This window comes from Bos mutus, chromosome 7 (assembly GCF_027580195.1).
Source record: "Bos mutus isolate GX-2022 chromosome 7, NWIPB_WYAK_1.1, whole genome shotgun sequence".
NCBI lineage: Eukaryota > Metazoa > Chordata > Mammalia > Artiodactyla > Bovidae > Bos > Bos mutus.
The window spans coordinates 52,542,066-52,569,141 of NC_091623.1; the positions used below are offsets into that span (position 1 = coordinate 52,542,066).

Genomic DNA, 27,076 nt, shown 5'->3' on the forward strand with positions numbered 1-27,076 from the left:
GCGTGGTGGCTGTCCCCTGGCAGTCCCTATGAGGCGGGCGTGCATGAGTAAGCTCCTGCCACACGGGAGCCCCCTCCAGTGTCTGCTTTCTCACTGGGGACAATGGGCCAGCTGGTGGCCTGTGGGCCGGTGGACGGGCAGAGAAAATGTTGGCTGGCACCAGGCGGGCAGGTGCCCGGCTCCATCCTTTATCCTCTCCCGCTCGGCCCACGCCCCCGAGGCTGTCACTCGGCTTCCCCAGCCTTCCAGGGCCACGTCCCCTGGCAACATTTCCGGCCTTGGCTTTCTCTCCAGCCTGGTAGACCGAAGCAGTAGGGACCCTAACCACCCACTCCCAGCTTGGGGCCACCCTGACTGAACCCCAGCCCCCCAGGCCTGCAACTCTCTTCAGGGACAAAGGCTGCCTTGACTTTCTGGAGAGACTGGAGAGGGGATGGAGGGGCCAGAGGCACCGCAAGCTCCGTTCAGTCCTGAGGTGACATGTTCCCGCATCCTGGTGCCCAGGGCCAGACAGTGCCTCCTGGGCTCTAAGCTTCTTTCCACTCAGCCATCACACACAGCTTCCTCAAAACCAAGTCCAGCCACTGTGTCTGAGGATGGCTGCCTGGGTGTGCAGGCGTCAGGCCTCTGCCTGGTCCAGGCTTAGGGGATGAAGAGAATTTTGGAGGCTGCTGCTTGTCCTTGAAGCCACCAGGGTGGCGAGGGGTGTGTTCAGGCTGGCTCACGTTGCATGTGTGTGAGCGCAGGCTCTGCTTCCTGTCTTCCCCTAGGGACCGGGGTACTCATGCAGTCCACACCCTGGGGCAGAAGGCAGGACTTCGTGGGGGTAGGTGACGAATCTGGGCTCTTCCTAGGTGTGGGACCAAGTGGGTTCTGCAGAGCAAGGCTCTGAAATGGGATTGGTGCTCAGGTCCCAGGCTGCTCTGCCTTCATCCCCTCACGGCTTCAGTCACCCCCAACCCCCGGTCGGCGCTTGTAGCCTGGAGGCCTCGTGCAGCACCCCGACCTAGGCCAGGCTCAGCCAGAGGTTGGCAGCATGGGACCCTCTCTTCCTCAGGGTTCTTCTGTGTCTCCTGGAACAGCCCTAAGCCCTGAAATACCGTTCTTCTCACCCGCAGCTCTGTTCATCCTCGACCTCTGCTTAGTTATTAAAGCCCTCGACTTCCTTTCTTCAGCTCCTCGCCTTTCCCTCTGGAATCCTATTTCTGGTCTCATTTTGCTCTGTCTTGGTTCCATGCCCTTCTCTCTGTCCTTCCTTCTCCTTCGCTTTCCCTCTCTTTGGGCCCCTTTCCTCTCCCCGTCCTGCCTGTTTGCACAAGTGTGTGCGTGTGCACACGTGTGTGCTTCGGAGAGGCCTCTGCCTCTTCATCAGAGCTGTAAGAGGGGAAGCTCCAGCAGCCAGAAGGAGCCCAGAATCACACATAAACTCCAACTGACAGCATGTTTTTAATATATATACTCCCAGCCATAGACAGGGAGATATTTATGGCTCCCACTAGGTGAGGGAGGGATTCCTGCTCACTGCAGCACACGCTCCGCCTCGGCGCCCGCCCCAAACAACTTCTCTCCGAGAAACAGGCCACATGTAATTCACCGGTTGGCTGCCCCCACGCACATCACAGACTGAGTGCATTTTTTGGGGGGGCTGAGAGGGCCATGCAGGCACAACCGCACTGACACATGCGTACCCAGGCACATGTATGTACTAGGGCGCACATTTGCTCTACATCCAGACACACACACACACACACCCCCAGAGATGCCACCAACCACTTGATGCTGTCCAGCAGGGATGGGGTGAGTTGGTGTATTAAGAGCGGTGGTCAGGACGCTCACTGCTAAGAGGAACCTCCTTTGGCTTTATCCAGACCACTGGCCTTTGAGGGTGGGCAGGGAGAGGCCAGCCCTCTGGGCATGCCTGCCCTTCCCCTCCCCCAGCTCTTCCCAGGCCTGAGGTTGGAGAAGCAGGCAAGAGTATGCTCTGTTCTGGGGGTGCCATCTCAAGGACCAATTCTGGAGCTGATCCCTGGCCCTGCCCAGTGTGGCACACCTCCTCCCCCCGCCCTCCTGCACGCACACACACACACACCCCTCTCTTTGCAACTGAGGAGCATCCAGGGCAGGAGAAACCCAATCTCAAGGGGAGCCGAGGCCTGGCCTGCAGCAATCAGAGCTGGAGAATGTAACTATTGTGTCTCCTGAAACCCAAGTCCGAGAATCTGAGACACCCTGAGGAGGGGAGAAGCAGATGGATGGGGGGCTAGGGGAATGGGTCACAGAGGGGTTCTCCCTGTCTCTGCAAACAGAAGACTTGAGACCGAGGAAGTCCTTGGGAATGCAGGGCAGCCAGAGGACAGAGGAGGCTGGGCTCGACCAGGCCGGGCCCGGGAGCTTTTCAATCTTCCCCCCATTTCCCTCCACCACCTCCATGAGCCAGCGTGTATGCTCACAGGACCTGGGGCCCTCCTGGGGTTTCCTCTCCTCTGTCATCCTAGACCCCACATGGTTGGAGAAAAAAGCCTGAGCAGGAAGCACAGCTCTGCAGCTGTGGGTGGGGGTGTGGGCAGGGGCAAGGCAGGGAGACATGTCCCTACCCCCTGCCCCATCACCCTGCTCTCTTCTCTCATTTCCCCTTCCCTCATGGAGCCAAAGGGGCTCAAGCTTTTGACTCGGGTCACCTGTTGCGGGGAGGAAGAGACAAGAGACAAGAAAGAGAAAGAGACCAAGTTACAGCCTCGACACACACGTGGTCTAGATCCGCCCCAGCTGCCCCTGGGGCCTAGGTTCAAGGAAGGCCATTGGGGGTGTGGGTGGGGACAGCAGGTCAGGCCACAGGGATCTGGCAGGCCGGGACCAGTAGACTCAAAACGGGACACTCGGCTCTCATCTCTGACCCCGATGGCACTGCTTTTCCCCCTCAACCCACCCTGCCTCCACAGCTGCTATCGGGGGTCCCCTAGGGAGCAAGGGCCGAGTCTGGCTACAGCAGGGCTCATGGCCTGGCAGGGGAACTGGGGGAAGGGAGGAGAAGGCAAGTCCAGGGGCTTATGTGGTGCCCAGAGGAGTAGCAGAGTGGATCTGAAGGCTGGGCTCAGGCAGGCGGCTCCAAGCCTGTGAGGCTGCTCCCTGGCGTGAGCTGCACAGCGTTCTCTGACCTGCACCTGCCAGGGGAAACTGTCAGCTCTGCGCCCAGCCCAGGGAGAGCTAGAGATCGGGCCTGGGCACTGGAGCATGGGGGACCTGGGTGCCCAGCTGCTCCTCCCCCAGGCATGACAGAGAATGTGCAGCAAAGGAGAGAGGAGGGACACCCCAGTGCAGAGCGAAGCACCCAGTAGGTTGATGGAGGGAATGAAAGTGAGACAGCCCCTACCGCAAAGGGAGAGACCTGGGGTGAGACAAAGGCAGGCAGGAGCCCTTGGTCCCAGGCCTGCCTCTGCCTCCACCCTGAGCCCTCCACCTCAGGCCACCCTGAGGGCACCCCACTCCCATCCAGGGAGGTATCCTTCTGCAGGACAGAGGGGAAAGGGGGGCACACCAAGGGCAAGGGGAAATGGAGGGAGGAGGAGGGCAGCCCACCAGGTGGAGCGGGGCTCCCCCGAATTCACATCCATGCTCTGGAACCTACGGGCCCAGTGGTCCTGGCCAAGTTCTGAACTGTCTCCTCATCTGTAAAATGGAGATGCCGCCTGCCCCCTGGTTTTCCTGCCTGAGGAATAAGTGAGAAAATGGGTACAAGGTGCTCGGTCCGGGGCCTGGCTCACAGTAGGTGTTCCCTGAACGTCAGCTGTCTTTCCAGTGCGATCACCGATTCCCTTCACCTCCCTCAGCTAAAACCCTACTCTGTCTGGGCTCAGCTCAAATGCCAACTCGGTGGGGACGCTGTGGCTAACCCACAGCTCCTCTCCCACTGGAGTTCGTACTCTTTATGATACATTGCGTGCACTTGACATGATGGTTCTTGGTATCTCACCCTAGAGACCACTGCCAGTGAGCAGAGGAGCTCCCTCAAGACTTGGCCCATTACCCTCTGCAAAGAGGGGCAGGGAGCCTTCTTGGGAAATAAAGGGCAGAGCAGAATGTCTTCTACGCGTACATCTCTCCCCAAATACAATGGCCACAGTCCCAGGGCAGATACCACATTGGAAACAGTCAGGGAGAGGCAGGGCCAGGGATTGCCAGGAGACGGCAAGGCTAACAGGGAGGCAGAGAGAGACTTGTGCCCCAGGATGCTGAGGATGCTGAGCGCAAAGCCCTGCCCACACTAGCTGGGCGCTGGGCATACGGGGAGCTGAGGACACCGGGGCACAGGCGTGGCCACACAAGCGGCCGGGTGCCTCTCCTGGCAGCACAGGCTGGTGCCACGACTCAGCCGGCAGCAGGAGCCAACATTTCTGAGAGGGCCTGGGGCCAGGCGTCATGTGATGCTGGGGGCCCAGAAAAGTGGCCCCCCGGCCCTGAGGCTTCTCCTCCCTCGCCAACCTGATGGATAAAAACTGATAGTGGAGAATGCCCTCCACACCAAGAGAAGGCAGGGCCGCGGCAGAGGGGCCGTGTCCAGGTCAGGGGCCCGCAGAGCGGCTCCCCCGCCCCGGCCACTCTATTTCCAGTGCTGCCCTTTCTGGCCCTTCGAGCTGCCCCGGCCCGGCCCGGCCAGACAGCCACCCCCACCCCCAGCTGCTCTTAGGACTATTAATAGTGTCCCTACCTCCCAGGGCCAGGCGTCACCTTCTCCCCCAACCCCCCAATACACTTGCCCTTGGTCTAATTATTTGTAAAGGGACAGAGTACTCTGGCTGCTAATGCCAACTAGGGATGAGAAAGGGGAGGCAAAGGCTCTGGAGGTCACCTGAGACATTTCTGAGACAAGCAGGAATGTAAGGGAAGGAGGCAGTGGAGCCAAGAGCAAGAAACAGACAAAAAGACAAAATTAAAACTAACAGACAGAGAGGGAGGGACCAAGACAGAAAATCAGTCAAAGCCAAGTAGTTCAAAGAAAGAAGTCTGCTATAGAAAGAATCAGAGGGGATTCTCTGGCAATCCAGTGGTTAAGACTCTGCGCTTCCACTTCAGGGGGCACAGGTTCAATCCCTGGTTGGGGAACTAAGATTCTGCATGAAATGTGGCCCCCTCCCCCCAAAAAAATCAGAGAAATAGAAGGTTAGAGAAGAGGCAGGGAAAAGAGGGAAAAGCAGAGAGAGAAAGAGGAAGCAAAGGAGGAAATGATACATTAAAAAACAAAAACAAAAGGGGAGAACATTTTCCTAGAATTACTCAGGAGTGGCTTCATGAACACAACAGCCTGGTCTGCACTAGCTACCGGCATCTGTCTTAGGGTGCTGGACAAAGTGAGGGGCTGGGGAGACTCCAGGCCCAGAAGCCCTACCCACCCACCCTCACAATGTTCTGGGTAAAGGAGGAGATGAAGAGAAGGAATACCTGACCAGGAAAAGAAAATGGGAAGATCAACTCCCCAGGACTAGGAAACCCACTTTCAGACCTGGGCAGGGGAGGCCTCCGCACTTGGAGCCTCTTCGAGTGTTGGAGAGGCAGCTGGGTAGGCCAGAGGATGGTGGAAATCGGGGAGCATCAGTGCCCCTGGCCTCCCTGCCCTCCGTGTTCCCTCTCTCTCTAACTGTGAGCAGAATCCTGTCCCGCCCTGCCTCCCACTGCCCCTTTCATTGGGAGAATCCATCCGGGGACCTTGGGGGCCTGGAGAAGAGCCCACCTACTTCTGTTCTCCTCTGGGAAGCAGAAGCAGACAGAGGCCACCTGTTTCCCACCCTCAGGTTCTCTAGCTTCCTCAGCCTCCTAAGAGCACCCAGTACCCAGGCTGGCAACCCTGGAGGAGGCTCCTCTTGCAGGGGCTTGCCTTGTGTGGGGGAGTCAGACTTGGACTCTGATTTTGGACAGCATGAGAGACCTAAGAAACTGACCACCGGGTCTTCCAGGTTAGGGATTTCTGACTAGGAGTGCCCCACCAGACCATCAGGCCCTCGAGTCCAAGGTCTCTCAGTGTTTTGCTCATTACACTCTCCCCCACACCTGAAAGTGTAATTTGAGTGGAAGACTCAAAGAAACCCTCTAATCGTTCCAACTACATAGACCGTCTGGGTTTTCCAGGTGGCTCAGCGTAAGGAACCCGCCTGCTAGTGCAGGATACGTGGGTTCAATCCCTGGGTTGGGAAGATCCCTGGAGGAGGGGTTGGCCAGCCACGCCAGTATGCTTGCCTGGAGAATCCCATGGACAGAGGAGCACACGGACCATCCAGGAGACAACTAGCTGGCCCCTCGCCTCTCCTGAGAGCACATCTTTCCTGAAGACCCAAACCTCGACACACATACCCAAGGAACTGATTGAGAACACCTAAAACAGCTAATACTCCTGTAAAACCCAACTGGGTCTGGATGCAGGGCTGGACACACTGGTCTCCATGCCCGAGTTCTGGACTGACCACAGGAAGGAACAAGAGTTTCCCTGAGAAGGGAAGGGCAGAGGAGTGCTCTCACAGGCCTCCCCACCCTGGAGGCCTTTAAAGGCAGCACCGTCCAGAGCTGCCCAGGCAAAACATGAGGAATTTGTGAATTTGCCAACCTCCAACTCGGAGCCCTGAGGTCCCAGGCAGGGTTGAATGGATGGGCAGGTGGGTGACCTCCCTGAAGGCTGAGACCTCTCTGGCTGCTGGAAGGAGCCCTGGGCTTGGAATCAGGAGCCTGGGGTCCAAATTCTAGACCTGCTGTTATTAGGCCCCCAGTGTGTCTCCTGGGCCTCCTCTCCGCTGTGCAACACTATCCCAGGCTTGCCTCAGAGGGCACGGGGAGACGTGGGCAGGAATTTTTACAGTGAAGGAAGCGGGAAGGTTTTATGCACTATAGAGCGCCAAGCACACGTAGGGAGCTACTGATGGGGTAAAGGGGCCAGCTTCTGGGACTATATTTTAGGGACGGCGGGGATACTAAAGAACAGCGGAGGGGCATTTTCTGCACCGAGTATGGAGGCTGGTGTGAGAGGCAGCTCCCCAGACTCAGGGCTGGGACAGTTCAAGCCGCTAAGGGGACAAAATGATACCGATCCTACAAGCCTGCTGCTGCTGCTACTAAGTCACTTCAGTCGTGTCCGACTCTGTGCGACCCCATAGACGGCAGCCCACCAGGCTCCACCATCCCTAGGATTCTCCATCCAAGAACACTGGAATGGGTTGCCATTTCCTACAAGCCTGGCAGGTGCCAAATTCCCCACTCACAAGGCTCTGAAGTACCGAAAGGGACTTCCCAGGGCTTTGGGGCTCAGCGATCTGCACCCCCGGAGAGCGGTGTACTGCACTCCCCGACTCGGCAGCTAGGTGGCACAGCGAGTTAACGCTAGCTGCCCTCTGCAGGCTGCGGCCGGCGCGGAGGCGGCGGCGAACTTGCGCGCGGTCTGCCCCGGGCCGCAGGGGCCGGGGAACCCCTTGCACAACTGCAAGGTCCGAGCTGGCACCAGGAGGACGCGGCCGCACTCGGGCCCCTCGGACCCCGTGTTGTGCGGCCCGAGGCGGCAGCTCTGGTTGCGGCCGCTGCCAAGCACATCCCGTGATGAGATAGGAGGGCCGAACTTCCCGTGCTCATTGATTAGGAACAGCTTGCAGTGCGGGGGCCGGATGCAAGGGGGCCGGGGAATGGGCTAGTGAGGAGAAGCAGGAGGTGGAGGGGGGCCTACCAGGTGCACGGCTGGGAGGGGTAATCCAGTGAGCTCAGGCCCCCTCTGAGCCGCCGACGCCGCTCAGAGCCCCGGCCTGCCTCCCCCAGCGTGGGGCTGCCCTGGATGTGGGCTAGTCTGCGGCTGCGTGACCCCTGGAGTGTTCCCAACACGCCCACGACGCCCCCACCTTTTGGCAACACAGACCTGCCTCTGCGCCTGATAAACGTTTGGAGAGGAAGGTTCCTTCCTTTTTTTTTTTTCCAGCTCTCTCAAGAAGTTAAAAATGGAGACTAAAAGTCAGAGATCAGAAACCAAAAAGAGGGATAGAAATGGAGAAAAGTCGGGAAGAAAAAAAAAAAAAAACTCAGCACAGGCCAGCACTCTCGGCAGCGGTGGCAGCAGTCGGGCAGGCACACCCTCCCGGGCAGGCGTGGAGAAAGGCCCCTTTGTTCCGCAGGGAGGTTAGCCGAGGTGAGGCCCGCCCGCCCCCTCCCCCCTGACCCTGGGCAGCGCAGATCGCTTCTCAGGGCCCCCGTACTGGGCCCAGCTACTTCCCTGTCCCCCCAGTCCTCCTCCCAGCCAGCGCAACAGCCCAGCAGATGGGGAAGGGCTGCTCCCTACCCTCTGCCTTGCCCAAGCACCAAGGGTCACACATGTGGGGCAAGGCTGGGCTCCTCCAATGGGCCCCTGGATGACCCTGATGCCAGACATTAGCATCTTGTCCAGGCTGCTCTTTAACTGTGGGGTCCGGGGGACAGATTCTGCACACAGCCGGACCTCCACCAAGGGATGAGCAAAGGAGGTGATTCGTGCTAGAAGATGGTGCCCCAGGAGGTACAGGCTGACTGACCAGGTGCCTCTTGCCCACAGCGAGGCCCCAGGGTGTCCTGTGTGCCCATTCCAGATATGGGCGCTTTCCAATGCCCTTGGGCTCTAGGAAAGGGTGGCTCCTGCAGGTCTTCCTCAAAGCAAAGGCTGGGCTCTGGTGCTGGGGTTGCCCTCAGAGGAGAGGCAGCGCCTGAAGTCACTCCATTTGATCCGCACGGAGGGGCCAGAGTGGGCTCATGAAGGGGGGCTGCCAATGGAGAGACAGCAGAGGGGTGGGGAGGGAGAGAAAGTAAAGAGCATCTCTTTGCTCCGCAGCACACCTGCCGCCCCCAGCCCCTCTAACAGCCCAAGTTGGACAGGGGACCTGAGGGGTGGCTGTCCTGTGTGTCACTCAGGGTGTGCCCACCATGGGCACCCTGACCCTGCCCACGCAGGCTCCAAGCCGCTCAGCAGGGATGCAAGCCTCAGACTTTTCAGGCAGAACTTGGCGGCTTTACACTTGGCCAAGAAGTTTCCACCCAGCAGCCCTCTCCAGCTCCCACCCCAGGCCCCCGGCAGCAGAAATCCTGGAAGGAGGGACTGGCTAGATCCTGGTGCTCCAGACAGTGCCCTGGCTTCATGCTGAGGGGGTACCTGTTCTACTGGAGGCCCCAGCCCCCCACCAACAGCAGTGGAAGGCAAGGCAGTGACAGATGGGAAGAGGAGTAAGGTGTTGCTGACCTTGCCCTCCCCAGGCGAGGAAGTGGGGGAAGGAGAGGGGAGAGGAGCAGCAGCAGCTGGAATCGCAGGGACCCTGGACTGTCCTGTATGGCACCGAATCGGCTAGAAGACGCTGCAGCTCAGATACACAGTGTCCTGCCAAACCCCAGTCCTTTAATTCAATTAAGCGTGGGACAGACTTCCCAGATTTTTCTGCGTGTTCGAGAGCATGTGAAAAGCCGAATGTGTTGAATCCCGGGAGTGCGAGCGTGTGTGCCTGTATGCACACATGTGGATGTGTGAATCCTGACGGTGGAGGAGGGAGATGAGCGGATGCAAATGGTGAGGGGCAGGACAGGGGTGGGGCAGAACGGCTCAGGAAGAGTGAGTACCTACATCTTTTTAGAGAGCCAAACTCCAGACCAGGGTTCTCAACCCCCACCCCATGGACCCTTCTTGGGTGGAGCCATCCTGTGCAACAGCAGGAGGTGTCTCTGGCCTCCGCCTCCTAGGTGCCAGGAGCATCATGCTGCCTCAGCTGGAACAGCCCCAAATGCCTCCCCATGGCCAAGCGCCCCCAAGGGCAGTGGTGGAACCCACTGTTCTTGGGCATCTGTTGATAACCACAGTCTGTGTATTTACTACCAGGACTTCGCCTTACCTCTCTCCCTTGGGGCTTAAGTCCCAGAGTGCTTGGCTTCCCAAGTGTCTCGGGTCTGGTTCTTTCTCCTGAGATAGTCTCCCTATCTTACCTATCTGGCCAGAGGAGGTCTAGAGCTACTCGGGCTCAGCAATGGTTTAATAAAGCATTGGGGTGTTAGGAAGTATAGCAGTGGGGGGAGCCCATGGACAGGTAAAGTGAAAGCTCAGAGCTTTCATTCCTTAAAAGTCAGGAGCCAGAGGTCATACCCAGGACCTGAAAGAAGGCTGAGTTCTACATCGCTGGAGGTGAAGCCCACAGGAGAGATGGGGACTTGCCTGGGTGCAGACCCCTGGGAAGATGCCCTGCTCAGCCCCCAGAGGCCAGCAAAAGTCCTGCACAGCTCTAGCCATCAGACCACCCTCCTGTTTGGGGGCGCCAGAGAAGCAAGAGTTTAGGTGTCCCTAGCTAAACCCCAGCCCAGGTCAAACCCCTCCCCTGTTCCTGGGGTCACCTGTAGCTGTCCTGGTTGGGGTTGGGGGACCCAGTTCCAGCAGCCCTTCTTCCCTCTGGCCCAGGAACCCTGCCTCTCTCCCTGGCCCTCCAGGAACCCTGAACAGCCCCCTTCTGGGAGCAGAGCCAAAAAGATGGAAGAAGGATGTTTATAAGCTGCTAAAAGGGAAAAAGGAAAAAAGTGGGAGGTGGGGCAGAGAGGCCCAGGCTTCCAGGTAGTGTGGATGGGGCCTCGGCGGGGAGGGTGCGAGGCCACCCTCCCCAGGAACCCTGCGGCCCAGATGACCTTCTAACTGGTGAGATGGCGCCCCCTGCCCCTAGCTGGGCCACAACCAGGCAGGCCTAACAGCATGCACATGCAGGAGTCTCTCACCCAGAGCGCACGCATACTGAGTTGGTTCAGCCGTGTCCAACTCTGCGCGACCCTATGAACTGAGGCCCACCAGGTTCCTCTGTCCATGGGATTCTCCAGGCAAGAATACTGGAGGGGGTTGCTCTGCCCTCTTCTAGGGGACCTTCCTGACCCAGGGATCAAACCCAGGTCTCCCGCATTGGCAGGCAGGTTCTTTACCACTAGCGCCACCTGGAAATACCCCACAGTGGGCTGCCAAATGACGGCTTCTTGACACTCTTACCCTAACCCACAGGACTCTAAGACGCTACTGCTTCTAGCTTATGCCCCACCCCAACCCCAACCCCGGCCCCAACACACACTGCTCAGCCTGGGCAGGGCAGAACCAGGGAAGGGTCAGGGCCCTGCGGATGGGGGCTGGGGTGTGGTGACAGGAGCCTGGCTTGGTGGGAGCGAAAGCCGAGTCCCGAGCTCACAGGGCTCGGCACACAACTAATGGGAGGCTGGCAGTGGCAAATTGTTGTTTACTTTTAATTAAGTAAACAATGTCGGCTTTCCGCCTCCTCCCCTGCCATCCCAGCCAGTAATTTGGGGGATGACAATGGGGTTGTTTCCTTCCTCCTGACTTCTTCTCTCCCTCCAAGCACTCCTGCTCTCTCCCTGCTCTTATATAGCAGCCACTGGAACTCGCTAGAGCTGAGGCCCCACGCGGTGGGGAGCGGGGAGGAAGGTCCAGGCTGACCCACTGCCTGCGGGGTCCCGAGGTGACAGGTACTAGCTTAGAGGGCACGGTTCCACTGGCAGGGTCTCTGGAGGGTGGCAAGGGGAGCCTTGCCCCGGGAATCTCTCGGCGTGTAAGCTGTAGCCTTCTCTCTGCTCCCTCCCCCCACAGGCCTCCTCCCTGACCACTATCTCTCAAATCCAAAAAACGGGCGATCCAGAGTCTCTGGTGGAAGCAGAAGCAGAGGCCAAAACGAGGTGAGCAGGAGACATCTCCAAAGTCAGATGGGTCTCCCTTACAAGTAGCCACCAGGCGGGACCTTCTGGTCTGCTCAGGCAGAACGGGGTCAGGCCTGAGGCTGGTCAGCCTCGGGGGCCAGAGCTCACTGAGCCAACCGGATGCTAGGCGGTGGGTACCAGCTTTTCCTCGAAGCAGGGCTGGCTCCATGGCCTTGGTTAGTGCTCTTCCTTATGGTGAAATTCTTAACTTTTGAACAAGGGGCTGTGCGTTTTCATTCTGCTCGGGGCCTTACAGATTCTATAGGTGGTTCTGCTCAGAGGCCCAAGTGAGTGAGGAATGGGAAGAAGAAATGAAGCTAAGCCAGTCTTGGTCTTTCCCCAACTGGGTCCCCTGGCCTGGGCTAGGGCAGGTTGGGGGCAGGCGCTGGGCTCCCCTGAGTGAAGAGGCAAGCCAAAGGGGCTGAACCCTGAGTCTCTGTGAGAGGCTGAATCTCCAGTGACTCCACGTGGGCAGGCAGACAGGCACAGGGCACTTATGTGGAAACAAAATGCTTCGCACATCCTTTCTCAGGAAGACTGTAAATGGACCCACCTCTCCAGGGCTCAGTGGAGGCAGGGGATGGGAAGCTCCTTGTCCCCCTCCCTCCTCTCCTCCGATGGAGCCAGCAGGTCTTGAGCCCAGCCCGGCCTGGAGCTCATTCCTGTCCCCTCCTCCCTGAGAGGCAGAAGACTCCTCCAAGGTGTTGGGGGTTGGGGAGTTGTGTGCAAGCCCCGCTCCTCCCCCTGCCCCCCTCACTGCTCCCCCACCTCCTTCCAAAGGGAAGGGAGGGACTACGGCAGTGGAGCTGGCTGGGGCTGGATGCAATTTCAGCCACGGAGCAGGGCTCCCTGGCTGGAAGCAATTTTCTCATTAGGACCCCGGGCTGCCTGCACGTTGGTTCTCAGCCCTCACTACCCTCCTGCAAAACCACACCCCACAGGCCTCCCCACAGACCACTCACACGCACAGGGAACCCATGTGTATGACTCAGGGGGACGACAGTGGGGTCAGTGCGGTGGGGGTGCAGGAGAGAAGTATTGGCCCAAAACCCCTGCAGGGAAGGCCAGTGAAGAGATCAGGGCTCCCCACCCGGCAGTTGGCCACCCGCTGCTGCCTGTTTAGGGCTCCCCAGCACAGACGCACAGATAGCCGGCCCCTCCTTGCTCACCGCAAGGAGTGAGGATCCCAGCCCCCAGGACCGAGAGCCTGAAGGCTGGCTTCACACCACACTCCTGACTGCTCAGCCACCTCACCAGCCCATCCCCTTGCTCAGCGGGGCTGGGGGCGAGCAGATGGGCTCTGGGGAAGCAGACCCCCTCCCCCAGCCCCAAGACTGCTCAGAGTAAAGGGTGGTCTCAGGCAAGGAAGGAGGGGGACCGAGGCCCTGTGAGGGGCGGCTCCGCGCTCTCGCTCCGCAGACACATGTGGTTGGACTTAAAAAGCTATTAGGGAGCGAGGCGCTGGCGGGAGTGTGGCCGGCCCTCACACTAGCAGTGGGGAGGGGAGGGCAGATGCCGAGGCGGTGAGCTCAGCACCTCCTGCTCCCTCCCCAGCAGGGCCCCTGGACTCCAGGAGAACTCGGGGACCCTCACTCAGCAGGAGAAGGGGACGAGCTCTCGGGGGAGGGCAGGCAGGCTGCCGGGCCGGGGCCGGGCACAGATTCCAGGAGCTGCTGCTATCCGAGGGCTCTAGGCCGGCCTTGGCAACCTCTGGGGGCAGGGGGACAGGCCCCGGAGTTGTTCCATGGCTCGGCAGGCCCCAGGAGGGTACACACAGGTTCTCAGCCTGACTTCGGCTTTCTTGGGGTGACAGTGGGCTGGAGGTCTCCTGTGTGCTTGGCAGGGCTGGGGAGGGGTGATTATTAGGAGAGCGGGAGAGAGCGGGAAGGGAAAAGTGAGCCCCACCCATCACGAGGCCAGAAAGGACCGACGGAAAGTTCCCTAGAGCTGCCAGCTTGTAAAAAGCTTCTTTTCTTTCCAAATTATGAACATTTTTTAACAACGGGGCGGGGGGACGGGGTAGAAAACTCAGAGCGGCAATCTAGGACTTCATTAGGACCGTGTGTGACCGTGCCTGACTGGTGACTGAAGGTGACGGATGCATATGTGCTGGGTGTCTAAGATTTCTACTCCAGAAGCCCAGCCAACACGACCTGGGGCCCCCTGCCCCACCCCCTCCTCGGTCCCCTTACTTTCAGAGACCTAACTCTCCTTGCCCCACGCCTAACCCAGAGAAGGCTGACACCTCAAGTGGTTGTCAAGAGGGGCAAGGGACACGGAGTGGAACCAGGCCTGGATTGGCCAGTCACTTGCTAAAGATCCAGCTCCATCCCTGAAGGAGAAATCCCAGGGGTGGCTCTGGGTCCTCCACAGGACTCTAGTGAAAGGCTCCCACCCAAGGCTCCTGAGGTGGCTTCCCTGGTGGCCCAGTGGTGAGGAATCCACCTGCCAATGCAGGGGACCCAGATTCTATCCCTGGGTGGGGAACATCCCCTGGAGAAGGAAATGGCAACCCACTCCAGTATTCTTGCCTGGGAAATCCCATGGACAGAGGAGTCTGGTGGACTATAGTCCATGGGGTCGCAAAAGAGTCAGACAGCAACTTAGCGACTAAACAACAAGGCCCTTGAGGTTCTCGAGGCTGTTCAGCCATTCACTGAGGTCACTGACAGCCCCCCAGGCCCCTGAGGGAGCAACGCAGAAGTGGGGAGCTCAAGTTACACAGTGCCTCCGCTATGTGGTGGGCAGGACCTGGGTGTTTGGGAGACATTTAATCTGTTTGACACCCCATGGAGTGGCTGTTATTTCCCCCAGTTTTAAAAGATGAGAATATCAAGGTCCAGTGCCAGATCAGCCAGAGCCCGGATGGACGGCATCTCCACAGGTCTGGTGGCAGAGCTCCCAGGGCTCCTCCTTCTCGGCCCGATCTGTAAACTGGAGGGCTGGGAGCCGTGAGGGGACCCCAGGCAGGGCAGCAGAGAGAAGACTGCTCTGAGCCCCAGGAGTTAGGCCGGTGGGGGAGGAGCTGACCACAGAGCTGGTGCCGGATCGTGCTCAGGAAACACGCAAAGAATGCGGCTGGCAAGGGGCCAGTGGGCCAGGACCACAAAGAGGCCTTTGTTTTCGGAGGTGTCCAGGGAGTGGATGGACAGAACAGCAGAGGTGGGGGCAGCACCCCTTGGGGGTTTGCCTGGGGAAGGGCAGCCATGCCTGCACTGTCCCCACACACCGCCCGCTCCTGTCTCCCCTGCTTCTGGCCCCTGCAGGGCTGGGTTCTCCTACCCAGCCGCAGACTCCAGGGGAGAGAGCCCCTGGGGCCAGGTTCCCCCATTCTCAGCAGCCGCCACCTTGGCTTGAGGGGTGCTCCATGCTCTATCCCGATCCACCCTCTGAGCCCCAGAAGTCACTTCCCCTGCAATGTGATGCTGCGGTTCCCTGGAGCCCCGCACACGTTCTGCTCCACCTCCAGGCCTCCCAGCGCTGGCTGCAAGAAGTGAGGATCCTCGGGGTGAGGGTGAGGGGGTCGGGGCAAGAAATGGGGCCTCTGACCTCCAGGTGGCCGTGTGAAGTACTGGAGAACCCATGCCCCCCAGCGGTCCCTCTTTTCCACCATGGGAGAGGGGGAAAGCCCCGGAACATGTTCCCTCCTCCTTCCCTCTCTGCAGTTGCAGGGCTGCTCCAGCCACCCTCTTCTTGGCATCTGGAAAAGTTTGGGAAACTTTAAAAAAATTTTTTTCTGGAGTTTGTCTATGGTTCCCCAGCCTTGGGGAGCCACAGCCAAGAAGAACGGAAAGGGGAGTAGGGGGCAGAACAGAAACTCAACAAGAGAAACAGAGCAAGCAAGGAAGGCAGGGAGACCAGGGAGACCCCACTAGCCAGTCCGGCCCCTGCATGGCCTGACCCTTTGGCCTACCAGCCTCTCCACAGCCAGCAAGAAGGGTCCCCACAAGACTGTCAAGCACCCCAGGCCTGAGATGCCACCTCCTGCTGAAGTCCCACCCAGCGCACTGCTCAGCATCCTCCCCAGGACACCCCCTGCCAGACATGTGTGCACCCAGGTGGAGGGGCAAGCTGTGTCTGTGACCCCCAGGAAAGGAGAAGGCATCTTAGGATGGGCAGCTAGAGGCAGGAACAGCAGCGGGAAAGGGGGCCTGAGGAGAAAGTGGGTGGGCTTTTCTATTGGTAGGGTTTCTATCTAGGTTTCCAACTCCCTGTGAGCAGGAGGAGGGCAACATGGGAGTTGGCAGAGACCCCCAGGGCCCAGCAGTCTCCCTCCTCTGAGGAGTGTGTGGACGGGCAGCAGCACAGAGCAGCTGAGGCAGTGCTGAGGTGGTCTGGGGTTCACACAAAGGGCAGGATGGAGGGCGTGTTATAAGCAGAACTCTAGGTTCATCCCAAGAAAGGGGGCACGTGTGACACGCGACTCTTTCTCTACGAGGACCCAGATCATCACGTCAGAAGGGTGCCCCCCTCACCCTGACATGGTCCCCACCTGGGTCAGGGCTGGGGAAGGCAGGAAGCTTTTCCTGACCCCAGGGATGCACGGTGGGCCCCTCCTGACCGCCCATCCTCAGGCGACCCGCCCTGTGCCCTCAGAATACAGTGGTCACTCGGGGGGTCGCCCCCATCAGGACAGCTCCCCTTTGAGCCCCCTGCCCGGGGGGCCAGCAGTGTGCGCCTCTCAGCTTCCAGACTGCCTGGAGGGCCTGTGGCACCAGGAGACCAGCTGGGAATGCAGATCCTGTTTGGGGCAGGCCCAGGAATCTGTGTGCTAATACGCCATCCAGGGGACTCTGATGCAGGCTCTGGGGTGAGAATCACTGGCCGAGGGGGAGGATCTGACTGGGATGGCAAGTGGGGGGAGGAGAGAGAGAAAGGGAGGAAAGGAGGGCAGTGGGGGTTGGGGGGGCATGGGGCACAAAGGCAGCACCACCTGAATGCAAGGGGGCACTGGGTCCTAAGTCCTCCAGGCAAAGTGGAGGGCGGAGGAAAGACAGAAGGAGGGGTGGCTGGGAGGAGGGGGGCAGTGGGCAGCAGGGGGTCTGCCTAGGAAGAGCAGGAAGAGGGGGGCGGAGGGCAGACGCACAGCGGGGAGCCAGTGGCACTGTAGATGCGCCTTCCCACCGCGGCCAGAGCTCCCAGGAGCCACCCCGCCCCCTCCAGGCACCTGCTAAGGCGGCAGCACAGCAGCGGCGGGTTGTGTTTCTTTAACCCCTGGGGCCTGTTGACACAGATTAGTATCGCTGGTCAGGGGTCAATAGGGAAGGCTCTTGAGGTCAAGACCTGAACAACTGGAGTTGTAATGAGCCACGTGGGGAAGAGGCCCAGGCAGAGGAGAGGGCCGAGGGGAGGAGGAGGAGGGCTGAGCTGTGCCTAGGAAGGCAGCAGCCGGGCTCCAGGAGGGGGCCCTGGGGAACCCTCCTGCACTTGGGGCGGGAAGGAGATCAGACTCGTGATTCAGGCAGAGGAGAGACACACCGCGGGCTGCCCAGAGCTGGACCCGCAGCCAGGGTGGGACGGTGGGGGTGCTCCGTGCGAGGGGAGATGGGAGACCAAGGGGGGCCTCACCTGACCACCCCCTGCGGCAGACCCCTCAGGTGCAGACAGCACCCCTCTCCCCTCCGATGACCTTCTGTACCCTGAGTGGGCATGACCCTGCTCCCCCTGAGTCTGTGGTAGGGTGGCTGGGGTGGCGCTGCGCCCACCTGAGCCGTCCACCCACCCTGGGCCACCTGGTGGAGCCTGAGCCGGGTGACTCATTTGGAGCTCGAGTGCGGCTGGTGCGTGGGCCCTGGCGGGACCGCCTCTGCCCCACCTTCTGTGACAGGAGTCGGGATCCAAGATCCACGGCCCCCACCCAAGTCTGGAGCAGGCACTGCCCAATGCCTCTGCTCGCCCCTGCCCCGGCCTCGGAGGCCCCTGAGGGCCACAGGGCCCCGAGCCCGCCTCCACTCATGGCCAGCAACGCTGGGCCCCAAAGGCCACCCCAGGGCCACTTCTTGAGGGGCTGGTCTGGGTGGGAGGAGTGGACAATGTGAGGCCATGGAGGTGGAGGGGCGAATGGGAGGACACCGACACCCCAGGGTACAGGGGGAGGTGGGAGGCAAACTAGGAGTGCATGTCTGCAAGGGCACGGGGGTGGGCCACACGCAGATCTGTGACGTGCAGGAGAAGCAGTACAGTGCCTTAAGGTCAGTTTGACAAGGTTGTTAAGCATCTACTACCTACTAGATGCTGCTGCATGAGGGGCTGGAGAAGCTGACTTGAGTAACTCTCCCTGCAGCTGGAATCTGGGTGCACAGGGAACACGCTACAAGCCCACCCCACCCTGGACAGGGGGATAAGCTCTGGGGGCAGGAAGCGACGCGGGGGAAACTGTACCAAGAGGGCTGACAGCTGAGTTGGGGTGTGAAAGATAGAGGCGTTTGGACAAAGGGGAAAAGAGAAAGGCAGACTGAGTGGAACATGAGCAGAAGCCCAGGGAAGAGGACAGCATGGCAAATGCAGGATCTGCAGAGAGCTCCGTTTGCTGGAGCACACCGTGCCTGGAGAGCGAAGGGAGACAACGCTGAAATGGTCAGTAAAGGCCTGTCAGAGACCCTGGGTGCCTGCCTGAGGGGACAGCACCGCTGGGAAAGAGTGTGACCAGTTACCCATTTGAAGGTGGTTATGAAATGCTAAGAGACAGCAATTCCCCTGCTAGGTATATACTAAAGAGAATAAAAAATATGTGTCCACACAAAGACTCATACACAAATGTGCATAGTGCCATTATTCACCATTGACCCGAAGTGGAAATAATCTACATGTCCATCAATAGAAGAATGGATACATAAAATGTGGTATAGTCATACTGTGGAATACTACTTAGCTATGAAAAGGAACGAAGTTCTGACACTCGCTGCACTGACGCTGCTCAGTGAGAGAAGCCAATCACAGAAGACCACACAGCATGATCCCATTGATACGGAATGTCCGGATCGGGCAAATTCATAGAGGCGCACATTCAGACTAGTAGCCTCCAGGAGCTGGCAGGAAGGAGGAATTGGGACAGAGTGCTAACAGATACGGAGAAGGCAATGGCACCCCACTCCAGTACTCTTGCCTGGAAAATCCCAGGGACAGGGGAGCCTGGTAGGCTGCAGTCCATGAGGTCTCTAAGAGTCCGACACGACTGAGCGACTTCACTTTCACTTTTCACTTTCATGCATTGGAGAAGGCAATGGCAACCCACTCCAGTACTCTTGCCTGGAGAATCCCAGGGACGGGGGAGCCTGGTGGGCTGCCGTCTATGGAGTTGCATAGAGTCAGACATGACTGAAGCGACTTAGCAGCGGCAGCAGCTAACAGATATGGGGGTTTTTGTCTGGAGCTGTGATGGAGCTATTCTGAAATTAGATAGTGATGATAGTTGCACTCCATTATGAATGCAGGAAATGCCATTAACTAATATACTGTAAAATAGTGAACTTTATTATGTGAATTATAACCCAATAAAAAACAAATCCAGAAGAGAGGAGAAGAAGCTGAATTCCGAAAATCACAGTGGTGAAGAGGTAGGGACACTCTGGAGCCACTGCAGGGCCACAACAGTTTGCTTGCGAGGGCTCGTGAGCTGGTGACACCCCCAACCAGGACTAGGCGTGGGACAGGGAGAAAAGAGGGGAGCTGGGAGTGCGGTGAGGTCACTGATGGACACAGGGTGGGGAATCAGCTGATGTCTGCCCAGGAGCTGGAAAGAAGAGTTCGGAGAGTTTAGATCTAAGAGACACCAGGGGCCCGGGGGTGGGCAGCGGTGACAGGGAGAGGTGCCCAGAGGGGATGGGCCCCAAGCTGCCACTCCCTGGTTCAAGGCCGACAGCAAAGTTCTTACAGACACTGGCCTTCCAGGCATAACCCAAGGATTAGCGCCTAGTGCATCACACTACTGTGGACTTAGATGGGGCTCGGTGATGCTGACCAGTAGCATCAGCGATTACAGGAGAGAGCGCAGGAGGAGAAGAGGAGAAGGAGCAGACCCAGGGGAAACCAGCCTCCACAGGGCAGATGCAGCAGGCGGACCTGACCAGCCTCCACAGGGCAGACGCAGCAGGTGGACCTGACCAGCCTCTACAGGGCAGACGCAGCAAAAGCGGGCCTGACCAGCCTCCACAGGGCAGATGCAGCAGGTGGACCTGACCAGCCTCTACAGGGCAGACGCAGCAGGTGGACCTGACCAGCCTCCACAGGGCAGACGCAGCAAGCGGACCTGACCAGCCTCCACAGGGCAGACGCAGCAAGCGGACCTGACCAGCCTCCACAGGGCAGACGCAGCAAGCGGACCTGACCAGCCTCCACAGGGCAGACGCAGCAAGCCGGCCTGGGCGAGGCGCACGGAAAGAAAGGGCCTGGGATGCCTCAGGGCAGAGAGAGGGCCCTATCGTCCTGGGTCCAAGGACCAACTAGACCACAGGCAACTGCCTGTGGAAAGCCGGGCCTGGGAGAGGAAGCCGAGTGGTAACCGATCGGGGTCCTTGACCAAGTCCTGTGGGAAGTGTGGGAAGCAAGCCGCTCGTCCCCCAAGCCTCCGATCCCCTGCTTCTACCCTCCTCACCCCACGCGACAGCCTTGCCCACGGTGCTGGGCCCTGGAGCTCAGCACATGGCACCACTCAATGGTTTCTGGCACCGGAGAGGGATTTATTTCCTGGACGAAGCAGCCAAAATCGTTCTGCACCTTTGTTCGCGAGCACGGTGCAGTCGGAGCCGACATTTTCTAGCTGGGCTGGGGAAGAACAACTCAAAATGGATTCAGGGAGGGTGTCGGCTGAGGAGCAGCTGAAATGCTGCCTTCCGTGGTCTGCAAGGCTGAAGGCCAACGGGGGGAAAGGATGTGGTCACGTTTATAAAGTCCAGTCAAGCAGGGTTTTTAGTGAGCTTGCTGTAAGTCAACTCTGGGGATAGATAAGACACCTGAAGCTTAAGATGGGGCTGATCTAAGGCAACAAGAAGTTTTACTAAAAAAAAAAACAAGAGTGGCCTTGCAGACTGTACCTAAGAGACAGCCTCATGTCCAGGGGAGAATGGCTCTGATTCATGGGTGGAAGACTGACATCGCTCCGCTCCCAAGAATGTAAAGTGATGCAGAGAATAGTTCCCTCTGGTATCCACCTCTCAGGGTCTCTGAGTCCTGGATACCTGGACGTCAAGTTCAGGTTCCAAACCTATGGCCTGAAAGGGGAAGGCAGGTCCCCTGTCCCACCCCAGCCCTCTGAACAGCCAGCCCGGAGGCTGACAGTGGCTTCCTTTCCGATGTTCCCATTGGCCCCTCAACAGTCTGGGTCTTGGGCCCTCTCCTGATAAGGGCCTGTGATTTAGACCAAGACAATGTCCTGGAAGGCAGAGACCCATCCCAGGGCCCCCAGAAGCCATCTGTCTCCTCTCTCCTCCCTTCTCCTTCCTCTCCTTCTCTTCCCTTTCTCTCCGATCCTGCCATTCACACACGGAGATGTGCACAGACACAAAAAGGCGCTCCCGTGCGCTGGGGTCCACGTAGAATCATCGCCTCGCAGCCTATTTACAGACGTTTTACCAAACAAAACATCAACCCCCAATGTTTGACAGGAAGCCCCTCCCCTCTTGTCAGGAGCGATGCCTCCTGAAGGGGGTTCCCAGCGATGAGCAGCAAAAACCCCAGGAAGGGGAGAGGGGGAAGAAAAGGAACGCACAGGGCGGGAGAAGGTAAAATTATAAGGTTGGAGCTGTCAAGGCAAAAAAACAGGGGAAAAAGGCAAAGCGACTCCACTATTAGGGACTCGGTGTGAAACATGAAATTCACAACAGCCGAAAATCTTCGTGCTTTGTCTGTGGAAAACAGAGACACAGCGGCCTAAGGGCTGGTAGGGCCTTGCAGCCACTCCGCACACAGCCTGCGTGTAAGCAGTGCACTTACCCTGAGATACAGGACTGAGCCCACAGTTGCCTCCCCCAGCCCCACAAGCCGCTCCCCACTCTGCCTGCTAGTCACCACCCTGCCCTCTCTCCCCAGGGGCACCCTGGGAGGGACCCGAATTGGAAACAAAAGTGCAAAGGGGGCAGTACTGCCCTTTCGGTGGCAGGAATGAATGGTGGAGAAGCCCATCCAGAAATGAGCAGACTTGGGGTCACTCAGTCCTGCTCAGCTCCACGCCTCAGAGGAGAAGCTGGGCTGGAGGTGCTTTCTGGAGAAGCCAGAGTGTGGCCGGTGTCCTGGCAGGGTCGGAGGAACCCTGAGGGCTCAAGCCCTTCCCATCCCTGCACACCTTCTTCCAGTCCTGTCACTCAGAGAGGCCTACAGGCTGGAGCTGAGGGGCAGGGTCTGAGCCCTTCACTCCCAGGTGCCTCGGTGGGCAATGAGGACACGAAAGAGGGGAACCAAGGGCAAGAACCCCAGTCTGGGTCCAGTGCTTGCTTCTGGAAAAGGAGGGAAAGGCCTGCCACAAAAGGGAGGGGGGTGGATAGAAGAGTGCGTGGCCTCGGTCCTGACACCCACCACGGGATGAAGCACACTAGGGTTGTCAGCCTGGGGCCCCTGCTTGCCCCTGCCTCCCCAGGAGCAGAGCTGCTGAGCACCCTGGGCCGAGGTCTCGAGAGGCAGCCCCAGGGAGTCCTGGGGGCTCTCTTTTGTGCTGACTTGCCCGTTGCCATTCACTCCCTCTGCTGTGGTCAGGGTTTTCCCACTGTGACGCCCCGGACATCAGGGCAGGACCGCTCTCCGCTGCGGGGCTGTCCCATTCCTTGTAAGACAGGTAGCAGCAGTCCTGGCCCTAACCCGCTAACTGCCAGTAGTGACCCCACCACAACCACGCAATGACAACCAGAAAGGCCTCCAGACATCGCCAGCAGTTCCCTGGGGGCAGAGCTTCCCCCACGCTTTATGATCACCCTTGTCCCGTTCTCCCAGGACTGCGTCACACGCAGCTTTGGACCCACGCCAGCAGGGACCAGGTACTTGTCTATCCAGGAGACAAGTGGCGGCTGTGGAGCCCCTGAGAAGAGGGCTACTGTCCCACCCTGACTGCCACCATGTCCCCTTCATTCTGTGCCTGCAGAGGCCCATCCGTTCCCTAGGTGGCCTGTGAGGTCTGGGTGCCGGGCGGGGGGCGCTCCTCTGTCCTCCCCCTCCTCAGCCCTGATGAGCTCCTTGTTTCATGCCAGAGCCTTAGTGGTACCCCAGCCCGCCTGCCCATACCCCCAGCCAGGGCTGTTATGCCCGCACTGTGTCCAGACACCGGGCTTTTAATAGCAGCTTCCTCTGGGGCTGGGCTCCCCCAACCTTCGCCTCTCACTCAGCCCAGCTCCTGACGGGGGAGCCACAGCGCCCTGTAATTACAGCAATTGTAATCTCTTTTACTAACAGGTAGATTAATAGCGAGGCAGGTTCACAAAGAGCCCCAGACAGGAGCTGCTCAGCTGCCGAGCGGGCTGGAAAGGCCTGACACCTCGCAGCAAGGATGCACACCACTGACTCAGACGTTCGCTCCAGGCGCGAGGAGCTCGGGGCCTGCAGTCTGGGTTGGTCGTGCCCCTGGGTGACCGGGGAACTCACTGGGTGACTGGAGGCAGGTGCTCTCCCTAGGCTTCAGTGTCCTCATGGGAGCAACAAAGAGTTTGAACTTCATAGTCCTCAGCATTTACTCTCACATCCTTGAGGTGTGACTTGCACTGACCTTTATTCACACACTCCAACCCACACCAGGACACAGATACCCACCTCCTGACACTCGGCCACACACGCACAGACACTTGACAGGGTCACACATGCCAAACACGCAGAGTTAAGGAACAAACTGAGCTTCACGAACACAGGAGCCCCACCCACCATGGGATGGCTATGGGCCCTCTGGGAGCTGGACGCCCGCATCGTGGCCACAAGGGAGGAGGGGAAAGGCTTCTGTTGCCCCTCCCTGTCCTGCACCAGCCCCTCCTCTGCTGCAGATCACGGGCTTCCCACCAGGCCTCAGGAGTCCTAGCGAAGCTCCCACCTCACAAGGCCCAAGGATAGTTAAGTTCTGGGCAAGACAGGGCATCAGGTAGAAGCGGTAGGTGTCAGATGCCAAGACACTGCCAGCTTGACGGACCAAAGAAATGTAGACAGTGATGTGGAGAGGTTCAAAGTGAATGAATACACGTGTGTGCACGCAGGCGCGACAGCCTATGAGCAGAGCCAGTGGGGACCGAGCCCGACCAGGGCAGGCTTGCGTGCGTATGCCTGGGGACCCTGGCAGAGGAGATGGCCCTGGCCTGGGGCTGTCTGTGTGTGTCCCGGCTGTGTGGCCCTGGGGGACGCCATCTCTAGGGCACTGTGTGTGTGTGTGTGTGTGTGTGCACGTGAGTGAAGACCAAGTCCACAGCTTGGAGGACAGAGCTCACCATCCCCGAGCCTCCCCTCCAGTCACAGGGGGACACACACTTCACCAGACAGTCTCAGGGTCCTGGGGACAGACTGTGGCGCTGGCCTCAGGGATGGGCAACAGCTGCTTCCTCGAGAACTCCTGGTGCCCGTGCTGGCGGCCACCACGGGCCTGCGATTCGGCAGTGGTGCTGGGGGGCTGCTGCCATTAAGGCGCCATGGCCAGCACCTGCTCACTGCCAAGCAGTCCCCGGGCTCCCCTGCCCACTCCCAGCCTGAGAGAACTGGCACCGCCGTGCCTGAGGCCCTCAGGAACAGTCCCCTTCTAGCAGTGCCAACAGAGAGAGGCCTGGAAGAGGGGGCCTCAGACTCACAAGGAGACGCAGGTTGGAGGACGAGAGTGTGTCGGGTGACGTCCAGGAGTTCTTTCGTTGGTCGACAGCACGCGTCCACCAGGGGACGTGTGAGCGGATGTAACCGACGCACACCTGTGACAGGGATGGGAGCGTGGGTGCGTGAGAAGCATGTCCGCGTGTGGTGTGTGCGAACGACGGCAGTGTCTTTCTGTGGCTCTTGTAGTGAGAACGGGGTACAGCTGGGGATGTGGTGAGATGGACCCTCACATGCCATCTGTGGGCATCAAATTTCCAGACAGCAATTTCACAACATATGTGACAAGTCTTATAGACGAGAGTCTCTACCCTATGCCTGGTAATTCAACCACTGGGAAGCCTTGTCTGAAGTTCATAAACAGAGCCACAGTGCTCAGTGCGCCCAGATGTCCATCCCAGCAGAATTTACAGCTCAAAGGCCTCCACACATGAGGGACCGCATCAACTCTGGAACACTCAAGCATCATGAGTCGCTCAAAAAGCATGTCTGTATTTTTAAAAATAATCATATGTTACATTTATAATAAAAGGTAATTTCCTATTTCCAAAATGAAAAGAGAAGTCACTAGAAATGTTGGTAATTAGGAACAGTGCAGCTAATAATGAGATGCTAAACAACCACAGAGTATTTCTGAAAAATTGTGACATGTTGGAATATGCAGTGGCATTAAATTTTTATAAGTAGCACGCCAAAGTGTTTCTATCACTTTTTAAAATTTTAAAACCTAAATTTAAAAAAATACAATGTTGTGCATGAATAGGTATAAAAAATGCAACAAAAGGCTATTCATGGTTGAGAGGTAGAATTTTGATAATTTTTATTTACTCCTTTAGATTTTGTGCTTCTTTGGTACTTTAATGATGGAATGCGCACTAGTCTTATAACCAGAAAAATGCCTTTTCAAAAACAGTAGATGTACGAGAGGCTATATGTACCTGACTCTCTCCCCAAATCACAGCAGACAGTAATGAGGTGATAGCAAACCACAGCCCTGTGGGTGCAGCCGCATTCATGTTCCTTGAGCCAGGCAGGCCTCCACCTCAGGAACTTGCATTCCTGTGTCCCAGGCCAAAGGACACAGAGAAGGAAAGAAGGCGACACCCCCAACCTACCATCACACCTGCAAACTACACTCCTGAGACAACGGGGCACCAGGCCACCCCTCCACTGGCAAGGGGACCTTTGGAAGGGAAAGCAAATCTTTGAGAAAGTCAAGGACAGTCACAGGGGGCCAGAGGAAAAGAGGCTTACAACCAGGGAGGAAGCAGACTGGAGATTCTTAAGGCAGAGTGAGGAGAGCTGGGGATTCACTCGGAAACCAACAGAACTGACTCTAAGGTCTGAAGCCAGTGGAGGGGCAGCAACGGCAGAATCAACTTCAGAATCGGCCCAGAGAAGTGGCTCTGCGTGTGTGAGTACATGAGACACGCGCTGTTCATGTTGCTTTAATAATTCATTGTTAAGAACCAAATCTAGCCACCAGAGCTGGGAGCAAAGCACCAGCTGGGGAGCGGCAGCCATCTCCAACCCAGGAGGCCTGGTCCTGAGGGGTCCCCAGGAGGGAGTGGCAGGAAGAGCCAGCCCTGTGTCTGCACCCACAGCCGCACAAGAAGCCTGGAGGCTGGGGCTTCCGGGGAGAGGGGCGGGGGTGAGGAGACCCCTGAGCAAAAGGCAAACAATCCCCATGCCCTGAGGCTGCTCCCTGCCACCCTGTGCTGCAGGGCACCTGACAGGCAGGCTGGCCGGGTAGGGAGGGCCTGGCCTGGGAGGAGTTCCCTTCGCGTGTGGGCTGGGAGTTGGCAGCGGTGGTGAGCTGGGGGGCACACAGGCCTTGCCCCTTCTATCAGGACTAGCCACGGAGACACCGGGAAGGCCGGGATGAGGATGAGATAGGTCAAGCTGGAGCCTATGACCCCCCAGCAGTGGCCCCTCTAACAAGGGGTCCAGGGAGAGGGCAGCTCCTTCCCCATTTTCCTGACACCTTATTCTCATTCTCAAAAAGGGAAAAAACAAACATATTTTGAGAAACCAAGTCCTTTTCAATCCATTAACCCACAGCTTCCCACTTGCCTGCCACATTCATTCCAGCCTTTCAGAAGCTTCAATCACTCCTCACCTGCCTGCATTCTCTCCTCATGATGCCCACACAGAAAGCACACCACCACTCTCCCTGGCCCCACTCCCGTCCTTTATCAGCCCCATCTCTGATTTTTATGCCATTTCATGCCTTTGCATCATCTCAAGGATGGGATGGGCTGTCAGCTGCTTCCCATCTGAAGGTAATTCAATATTCAAAATGGGTTTATGGGGTTGTATAAAACTATACTCTGGGTGAAAGCCAGATGCCAAGGCAGATAAAACATAGTCCCAGCACAAGATTCCAGCCTAGCAAGAGAAAGCTACAAAATTAAGTGCAAAGTGTCACAGAGGAGCAAAATTACCCGGCCCTCCACCAAACCTGGGTCCAGCTTGCATTCAAACAAGGCCTCGCCCAGCTGACTGCTCACTCCTGCAGAAGACTCTCCAGAGGTGCCTGTCTCGTGACAAGACACATAAAGGCAGGATTTGGCACTGTGGGAACGCCCGGCCTCTCCCAGGAAGGGTT

General features: G+C 58.3%; 1 protein-coding gene across 3 annotated transcripts in view; it reads right to left on the reverse strand.

Moving 5' to 3' along the window:
* The window catches only part of NFIX (nuclear factor I X), a 93,109-nt gene that overhangs the window by 27,024 nt on the left and 39,009 nt on the right, over positions 1 to 27,076 (reverse strand). The gene's annotated exons all lie outside the window — the stretch shown is intronic.